Source organism: Hordeum vulgare, chromosome 3H, assembly GCF_904849725.1.
Source record: "Hordeum vulgare subsp. vulgare chromosome 3H, MorexV3_pseudomolecules_assembly, whole genome shotgun sequence".
NCBI classification, from domain to species: domain Eukaryota; kingdom Viridiplantae; phylum Streptophyta; class Magnoliopsida; order Poales; family Poaceae; genus Hordeum; species Hordeum vulgare.
The window spans coordinates 338,192,607-338,203,309 of NC_058520.1; positions in this window are offsets into that span (position 1 = coordinate 338,192,607).

The window sequence follows — 10,703 nt, forward strand, 5'->3', positions numbered from 1 at the left end:
CGGGCATCTTCAGCTTCAAATAGACGTAACATGGACGGGCCATGAAACGCGCATATGCCGGACGACCCAGAATCGCATGGTATGCACTCTGGAAGTCCACCACCTCGAATGTCAGCTTCTCCTTGCGGAAGTTCTTGTCAGAGCCGAAGAGGACATCCAACGCAATCTGGCCGAGTGATTTGGCCTTTCTTCCTGAAACGACTCCGTGGAACTGCATACTGCTCTCGCTAAGTTTGGACATCGGAATGCCCATTCCTTTGAGAGTGTCGGCGTACATGATATTCAAGCCGCTGCCGCCGTCCATGAGGACTTTGCGCAGCCGAACTCCTTCCACCACCGGGTCGACGACCAGAGCCTGCCTCCCTGGGGTGGGTACGTTTGCTGGGTGGTCTGACTGATCAAAGGTGATCGCAGTCTGTGACCACTTGAGGAACATGGGAGTGGATGGGGTTGCCATGTTTACCTCCCTGTTGACCAGCTTCAGTCGACTTTTTCTTTCCACATCAGCAAAAATCATCAACGTTGCATGGACTTGGGGGAACGGATCCTCCTTGTCCTCATCATCCTGCTCGGTGTCCTTCTCACTCGGCTGTCCTTCGCCGAATCCTTGGATCAGGAGGCGACACTGCCGAGTGGTATGCTTCGGCACTATGACATTGCCTTCTTCATCCGTATTCGTGTGGATTGGACACGGTTGATCTAGGATGGAATTTCCTGATTGCCTCTTCTTGGGGGTGTACTGTACTTTCCCCTTGCCATTGAACTTGGCATTTGTAACGGCTGCTACCTCTGCTTGCGGAGTGGATTGAGCTTTCTGCTTCTGCTTCCGATTGCTGTTCCCATCTCCATCGGCGACTGACTTATGCTTGCCACTACGTATGCGGTCCTCCTCTTCGCCATTTGCATAGCGCGCAGCTATCTCCATCATCTTGCTCATGGAGATGTCGCCTGTCCAACCGAACTTCAGGTACAGGTCTCTGTACCGCAAGCCTGTCTTGAAGGCGCAGACTGCTTGGTGCTCCATGACGTTCTCCACCGTGTGGTAGAGGGTCGTCCAGCTGGATGAAATCGCGCAAGGGCTCGTTCTGCTTCTGGACACAGTGCTGGAGCTCTACGAGACTAGCAGGGCGTTTGCACGTACCCTCGAAGGTCCTGATGAAGACTCGGGACAGATCTGCGCAGCTGTAGATGCTTGACGGAGCTAACTGGTTCATCCAGGCTCGTGCCGAACGACCGAGCATTAGTGGGAGATGTTTCATGGCGACATGGTCATCTCCGCCACCGATCTGGACCGCCACTCTGTAGTCGTCCAACCAAGTTTCTGGTTTGGACTCTCCTGTGAACTTGCTGATTCCCGTCGCCAATCGAATGTTGGGAGGGATGTCAGCTGAGCGGATGGCCCGACTGAAGCACTCGGGGCCAGAAACAACGGTCCTGCTCCCACTCAGACGGTCTTTATCGTGACCATCACCGTGGGGTCGACTTCTGTCGACCTTCTTCTCGGTGATGTACCCTCTTGCATCAGGCCTTGGATCATGCGCGTCACCGCCCGAACGACGATCATCGTGATGTCGGGGCCCGTAAGGCCCACCCCGCGTAGGAGTACACGAACGGCGACGATCTTCTGGATGAGACCGAATGGGAAGCGGATTCCGACTCGGGTCCCTGGAACGGCAGCCCCCCTCTGCGTCGCTGATGAGAGTCGGGACTAAAAACCGACCGATGCGTGTTCGCTTGAACAGAACTGTTGTGGATCCTGTTGTGCGACTAGGAGACCGCCGAATTTTGCTGCTGCGCCGTATGCAACAGGGCACGGATCTGCTCGATTCCTCTACCAGCCTCTGAATCAGTTGGCTGGAGAGAATCGGCTATCCTGGCGGCTGCAGCCAAGTTGAGGATGGGTGTGCGGAACACCTCGACGTTGCTGTGGCGAGTGCGTCGACTGGAAGAATGATGGTGTTGACGACGAGCGCCGGATGATTCTCCGAATTCACGCTCGTTCCGACCAGTCCCGAGGGGACTTTCATGGGAATCGGCCATGAGAACTTCAGGTGCAGGCCCGCGACCCTGATACACGGAAGGTAGCTCAGTCGGAACTGACTCCAAGGAGTAGGATGGCGGCGGGACCACAACCGATTCGAGCACCGCCACTTGAGAGGATGCGCTCTGTCGCGCCTGGGCGTGTCGCACGCAACGCTGGAGCCACGGACGACGGGATCGCTTGTTGCGGCGCGTGACGGGGGCGAAGATCGACACTGGGGTCGATGGCTGGAGAAGAAGAACACCGCGGGAACTGGCACGGAAGTGCGTAGCCCCGCGACTGGGAAGCGCCTCGACGTCGAGGGGCGCATCCCGAAGCCATGCCGAATCGTCGGCGATGAAGGAGAGGGCACCGAAGATGATCTCATGACCCATGCACAGATCTCCGCCGGACGACATGACGAAAAGATGAAATCGCAAACTCGCCGGAAGTCGCTTAGACGCTTGCGCCACGGTGGGCGCCAACTGTCGTCGGTATAAGTCTGACAGTAGAAGTATGGGGTACGAAAGTATATGGGTAGAGCCTTAGCTACGGCGGGGATATATGAGTTCAGACCCCTCTACGGTGGAGGTAAAATCCCTACGTCTCAGTGCTCTTGGGAGCTTTGTGTCGAGTAGATTATAGGATTATAGCAAGTGCCAAGCCCCGTACCAGTGGTGAAGGGCGGCTTATATAGAGTGCGTTGCCCTTCATAATGGTCCGGTGGACAGGGGTGGAATAGTGGCGAGTAAATGCTTACGTTAGAGGTAACATAAGCTTTCAATGCTAATAATGGTGTATGAAAACGTATGACCGTTGCCATCCTGGGAGGTTACGATGTACAGAGTGGATTCAAGTCGGTACGTTAGATATGCTCCGAGTGGATCGTCGCCGACTGGATGATGGGGGCGTCCTTAGTTCAGTCGGAAATGACTAAGGGCCTTGTCTTCTATGAAGGGTAGTCCTTGGGTAGGACCTATAGGGCAGACCTATGACCCTACCCTGGGACTATAACCCCATCAATTAATATTAAACCTAATTAAAAACTTGAGTCTATGACGCATGGGACCCATTCGTCACTTGACCAGGCAACTGCTGATGTCAGCGTGACATCATGCTGATGTCATAATAGCATTTAATTAAATTAATTAAATATGTTTTTAATTACTAAATATCAAATAAAACTTTATAAATTAATATAAAATAGTCCGTAAGTCATATCAAAATACTTTCAACTTGAAAGTTGATCAGCAGAACGAGACGAACCCGGATACACAGTTCATTCGTGTGTCACGCGTCCCTAGCGTAGCAAACGTGGAACTTTTCCATCCTTTTCCGTCCGAGCGGTAGTAGCCCGAGTCCCGGAAAATTTCATCAGATATTCTTTCGACCCGTCTATGACGGATGTTGCTGCGTTAGCTCATGTCTAGACTGCATCTTGCCATGTCATGCTTAGTGTTGCACCTGTTGTTATTATTTATTGATTCTTCCCCCTCTTCTTACCGGTAGACCCCGAGACCGATGATTACCCAGTGATCGACTACTTCCCGGTCGAGGATCCGTTTTTGTCTGCAGAGAAACTAGGCAAGCAAACCCCCTTGATCATTCCTATATCACCTATTCTTTCTACCTCATGCTTGCATTAGAATTTTGCGACTATTGTAGTTAGCTCCTATATCTGATGCATAGCCTATTTTTGATGAACTGCTACTTTGAGTAATGTACTTTAAATCTGCTTAGTATAGGTGGAGCAGTCATCCCTTCTGACCCCGTAGTCCAGTTGTCCCGCTCTGTTTTCAAATCTCGATCCCTGATCGACGAGCCAGACCCGACAAAACACATACACCCCCTTAGTTGTATGACGCTACAGAGATACTATCGGGTACCGGGGGTGACACATCGCTAAGTACTCGTGATGATATCTTAGTAGTATAGCTAGTCGGTCGTGGTTATCGACGGTGATTCCTCTTTCACCATTCCCGACGATGCCTCTATCGTGCAACCCCTCAAGTGTGGGACCCCCGAGGGTGAATCCTCTAAGCCCACCTTCATGGATACATCGTTCGAAATCCAACGAGGGTGATACCTCGGATTCCCCCCAATGTTACAACCACACAGTTACTCGACCATGTTACTGGGAGCATTGGTGATTAGTTGTTAGACGGGTGAATTCCCGCAAGATTGTGTCGATGGCCTAATTTAAAATGATAATGGATTTGGGTATTTGATCTGGGTTCGTTGAGACCTTTTCGCACTATACGGCTACACGGGACGAATTGTGAGTACTCGACGTAGCGGTATCAGCCGAAGCTTTTCAGATGTCAGCAATAGAGCGGCGCGTTCCCGAGTGGTCCCGAGATGCATCGCCCTTGTGATTAAGGGACGCTACGACTGACGTCGGCCGCCGACGCATCAAGCAGGAGCGCGAAGGGGAAGTGGGCCCACAAACCCTTTGTGCTTAGGAGTTAGACCGGCGGGCTGGCCTCTCTGTTGAGTCTTAGGTGGGGCTGCGACGTGTTGATATTCCGAGGCCGTGCAGGACCCAAAAAAGTGTGTCCGGCTAGAGTGTTATCGAGCGTGACGGGAAATGTGGTGCACCCCTGCGGGGATGAAAATTAACTATTCGGATAGCCGTGTCCACGGTTACAGGAGTTGCGCCCTGATCTTATACAACTACAATTGTTACTTAATTGGAAAGAGTGTTGGAATTATGCCCTAGAGGCAATGATAAATAAGTTATTATCATAATTCCTGTATCAAGATAATCGTTTATTATCCATGCTATAATTGTATTGAATGAAGACTTAGATACATGTGTGGATACATACACAAAACACTGTCCCTACCAAGCCTCTAGTTGGCTAGCCAGTTGATCAAGGATAGTCTGGGTCTTCTGACTATGTACAAGGTGTTGTTGCTTGATAACTAGATCACATCATTGAGTGAATTGTGATGGACTAGACCCAAACTAATGAACGTAGCATGTTGATCGTGTCATTTTGTTGCTACTGTTTTCTGCGTGTCAAGTATTTATTCCTATGACCATGAGATCATATAACTCACTGGCACCGGAGGAATGCCTTGTGTGTATCAAATGTCACAACGTAACTGGGTGACTATAAAGATGCTCTGCAGGTATCTCCGAAGGTGTCCGTTGAGTTAGTATGGATCAAGACTGGGATTTATCACTCCGTGTGATAGAGAGGTATCTCGGAGCCCACTCGGTAAAACAACATCACACACAAGCCTTGCAAGCGATGTGACTTAGTGTAAGTCACGGGATCTTGTATTACGGAACGAGTAAAGAAACTTGCCGGTAAACGAGATTGAAATAGGTATGCGGATACTGACGATCGAATCTCGGGCAAGTAACATACCGAAGGACAAAGGGAATGACATACGGGACTATATGAATCCTTGGCACTAAGGTTCAATCGATAAGATCTTCATAGAATATGTAGGATCCAATATGGGCATCCAGGTCCCACTATTGGATATTGACCGAGGAGTCCCTCGGGTCATGTCTACATAGTTTTCGAACCCGCAGGGTTTGCACACTTAAGGTTCGGCGATGTTTTATGCATATTTGAGTTTTATGGTTGGTTACCGAATGTTGTTCGGAGTCCCGGATGATATCCGGACGTCACGAGGGTTTCCAGAACGGTCCGGAGACGAAGATTGATATATAGGATGACCTCATTTAATTACCGAAAAGTTTTTGGCATTACCGGGAATGTACCGGGAGTGACGAATGGGTTCCGGATGTTCACCGGGGGAGGGGGGGGCAGCCCACCCGGGGGAAGCCCATAGGCCTTGGGGGTGCCACACTAGCCATTAGTGGGATGGTGGGCAAGCCCAAGAAGGCCCTTGCGTAGGAGATAAAGAAAATCAAAGAGAAAAAAAAGAGGAAGTGGGAAGGAAGGGAAGGACTCAACCTTCCAATCCTAGTTGGACTAGGATTCGATGAGGAATCCTCTTCCCCCCCTTCGGCCGACCCCTTGGGGATCTCTTGAGCCTCAAGGCAAGGCCCCTCCCCTCCCTCCTATATATACTGAGGTATTAGGGCTGATTTGAGACAACTTTGCCACGGCAGCCCGACCACATACCTCCACGGTTTTTCCTCTAGATCGCGTTTCTGCGGAGCTCGGGCGGAGCCCTGCTGGAATAGATCACCACCAACCTTCGGAGCGCCGTCGCGCTGCCGGAGAACTCATCTACCTCTCCATCTCTCTTGCTGGATCAAGAAGGCCGAGATCATTGTCGAGCGGTACGTGTGCTGAACGCGGAGGTGCCGTCTGTTCGGCACTAGATCGGAGCGGATCGTGGGACGGATCGTGGGACGGTTCGTGGGACGGTTAGCAGGGCGGATCGAGGGACGTGAGGACGTTCCACCACATCAACCGCGTTTCTTAACGCTTCCTGCTGTGCGATCTACAAGGGTACGTAGATAAAAATCCTCTCGCGTAGGTGGACATCACCATGATAGGTCTTGGTGTGCGTTGGAAAATTTTTGTTTCCCATGCGACGTTCCCCAATAGTGGCGTCATGAGCTAGGTTCATGCGTAGATGTCATCTCGAGTACAACACAAAAGTTTTCGTGGGCGGTGATGTGCGATTTGCTGCCCTCCTTAGTCTTTTCTTGATTCTGCGGTATTGTTTGATCGAAGCGGCTCGGACCGACATTACTCGTACGCTTACGAGAGACTGGTTTCATCGCTCCGAGAAACCCCGTTGCTCAAAAATGACTGGCGAGTGTCGGTTTCTCCAACTTTAGTTGAATCGGATTTGACCGTAGAGGTCCTTGGAGAGAGGTTAAATAGCAATTCATACATCTCCGTTGTGGTGTTTGCGTAAATAACATGCAACAACAATTAGAGGACGTCTAACTTGTTTTTGCAGGCTATGCTTGTGATGTGATATGGCCGACGATGTGATGTGATATATTGGATGTATGAGATGATCATGTTGTAATAGTTAATATCGACTTGCACGTCGATGGTACGGCAACCGGCAGGAGCCATAGGGTTGTCTTTAAACTAATGTTTGTGCTTGCACATGCGTTTACTATATTGCTACGATGTAGCTTTAGTAGTAATAGCATGAGTAGCACGGCAACCCCGATGGCGACACGTTGATGGAGATCATGGTGTGGCGCCGGTGACAAGAAGATCGTGCGGGTGCTTTGGTGATGGAGATCAAGAAGCACATGATGATGGCCATATCATGTCACTTATGAATTGCATGTGATGTTAATCCTTTTATGCACATTATTTTGCTCAGAACGACGGTAGCATTATGAGGTGATCTCTCACTAAAATTTCGAGACGAAATTGTGTTCTCCCCGACTGTGCACCGTTGCTACAGTTCGTTGTTTCGAGACACCACGTGATGATCGAGTGTGATAGACTGAACGTTCACATACAACGGGTGCAAAACAGTTGCACACGCGGAACACTCGGGTTACGCTTGACGAGCCTAGCATGTACAGACATGGCCTATGAACACATGAGACCGATAGGTCGATCATGAATCATATAGTTGATATGATTAGCATAGGGATGCTTACCACTGAAACTATCCCAACTCACGTGATGATCAGACTTGAGCTAGTGGAATTGGATCATGAACCACTCAAATGACTAGAGAGATGTTCTTTTTGAGTGGGAGTTTAGCAAGTAATTTTATTAGTTAAACTCTAATTATCTTGAACATAGTCTAAGTCCACTTTGAATATATTTGTGTTGTAGATCAATGGCTCACGCGACAGTTACCCCGAATTTTAATACGTTCCGAGAGAAAGCTAAGTTGAAAGATGACGGAAGCAACTTTGTAGACTGGGCTCGTAATCTTAAGTTGCTCCTGCAAACTCGGAAGAAGGATTATGTCCTTAATGCTGCACTAGGAGATGAACCACCCGCCGCGGCTGACCAAGATGTTAAGAACGCTTGGTTAACACGCAAGGAGGACTCCTCAGTAGTTCAATGTGCAGTCTTGTATGGCTTAGAGCCGGGACTTCAACGTCCCTTTGAGCGTCATGGAGCATATGAGATGTTCCAGGAGATGAAGTTTATCTTTCAGAAGAATGCCCGGATCGAGAGGTATGAGACCTCCGATAAATTCTATGCTCGCAAGATGGAGGAGAATTCGTCTGTCAGTGAACATGTGCTCAAAATGTCTGGGTACTAAAACCGTCTAGCTAAGCTGGGGATTGAACTCCCGCAAGAGGCTATCACTGACAGAATTCTTCAATCACTGCCACCAAGCTATAAAGGCTTTGTGTTGAACTATAACAAGCAAGGGATGAACATGTCACCCGGCGAGTTACTCGCGATGCTAAAAGTCGCAGAGTGAGAACTCCGTAAAGAGCATCAAGTTTTGATGGTGAATAAGACCACTAGTTTCAAGAGAAACGACAAAGGAAAGAAGGGTAATTCAAAGAAGAGCGGCAAGCATGTTGCCAATTTGACGAAGAAACTCAAAGTTGGACCTAAGCCTGAAACGGAGTGCTATTATTGCAAGGGTATGGGTCACTGGAAGCGCAACTTCCCCAAGTATCTGGCTGATAAGAAGGCCGCCAAAGAAAAATCAGGTATATTCGATATACATGTTATTGATGTGTACTTAACCAGCTCTCGTAGTAGTGCCTGGGTATTCGATACCGGTTCTGTTGCTCATATTTGCAACTCGAAACAGGAACTGAGGAATAAGCGAAGGCTGGCGAAGGATGAAGTGACGATGCGCGTGGGAAATGGTTCCAAGGTTAATGCAATCGCCGTCGGCATAGTTTCACTTCAGTTACCATCAGGATTAGTTATGAACTTAAATAAATGTCATTTATTGCCTGCCTTAAGCATGAACATTATATCTGGATCTTGTTTATTGCGAGACGGTTACTCGTTTAAGTCAGAGAATAATGGTTGTTCTATTTCTATGAGTAATATCTTTTATGGTCATGCACCCAATGTGAGAGGATTGTTCATATTGAATCTTGATAGTGATAATACACATATACTTAACATTGAGACCAAAAGATTTAGAGTTAACAATGATAGCGCCATGTTTTATGGCACTGCCGCTTAGGTCATATTGGTATAAAACGCATGAAGAAACTCCATACCGATGGACTTTTGGAGTCACTTGACTTTGATACACTTGACACATGCGAACCATGCCTCATGGGCAAGATACTAAAACTCCGTTCTCCGGAACAATGGAGCGTGCAAGTGACTTGTTGGAAATCATACATACCGATGTGTGTGGTCCGATGAGTGTGGAGGCACACGACGGATATCGTTATTTTCTCACCTTCACTGACGATTTGAGTAGATATGGTTATGTCTACTTGATGAAGCACAAGTCTGAAACATTTGAAAAGTTCAAACAATTTGACAGTGAAGTCGAAAATCATCGTAACAAGAAGATCAAGTTCCTACGGTCTGATCGTGGGGGTGAATATCTGAGTTTCGAGTTTGGTGCTCACTTAAGACAATGTGGAATTTTTTCACAGTTGACACCGCCTGGAACACCACAGCGTAATGGTGTGTCCGAACATCGTAATCGTACTTTATTAGAGATGGCGCGATCTATGATGTCTCTTACTGATTTGCCGTTATCATTTTGGGGTTATGCATTAGAAACAGCTGCATTCACTTTAAATAGGGCACCATCGAAATCCATTGAGACGACACCATATCAGCTGTGGTATGGCAAAAGACCAAAGTTGTCGTTTCTTAAAGTTTGGGGATGTGATGCTTATGTCAAAAAGCTTCATCCTGAAAAGCTGGAACCCAAAGCGGAAAAGTGTGTCTTCATAGGTTACCCAAAAGAGATAGTTGGGTATACCTTCTATCTCAAATCCGAGGGCAAAGTGTTTGTTGCTAAGAACGGAGCTTTTCTTGAGAAGGAGTTTCTCTCGAGAGAATTGAGTGGGAGGAAGATAGAACTAGATGAGGTTGTCGAACCTCTCATCCCTCTGGATGGTGGCGCAGGGCAAGGGGAAACCCCTGTCGTTGCGGTGTCGGTTGAGGAGGAAGTTGATGATGATGATCATGAAACTCCGGATCAAGTTCCTATCGGACCTTGCAGGTCGAGGAGACTGCGTACTACTCTAGAGTGGTACGGTAATCCCGTCTTATCAATTATGTTGTTGGACAACAATGAGCCTGCGAATTATGAAGAAGCAATGGTGGTCCCGGATTCCAACAAATGGCTGGAGTCCATGAAGTCCGAGATAGGATCTATGTATGAAAACAAAGTGTGGACTTTAGAAGTACTACCTGAAGGCCGCAAGGCTATTTAGAACAAATGGATCTTTAAGAAGAAGACAGACGCTGACGGTAATGTGACCGTTTATAAAGCTCGACTTGTGGCAAAGGGTTTTTCACAAGTTCAAGGAATTGACTACGATGTGACATTCTCACCCATAGCGATGCTTAAGTCTGTCAGAATCATGTTAGCAATAGCTGCATTTTTCGATTATGAAATCTCGCAGATGGATGTCAAAACGGCATTCCTTAACGGTTTCCTTAAGGAAGAGTTCTATATGATTCAACCCGAGGGTTTTGTCGATCCTAAAAATGCTAACAAAGTGTGCAAACTCCAGTGATCCATTTATGGACTGGTGCAAGCATCTCGGAGTTGGAATAAACGCTTTGATGAGGTGATCAAAGCATTTGGGTTTACA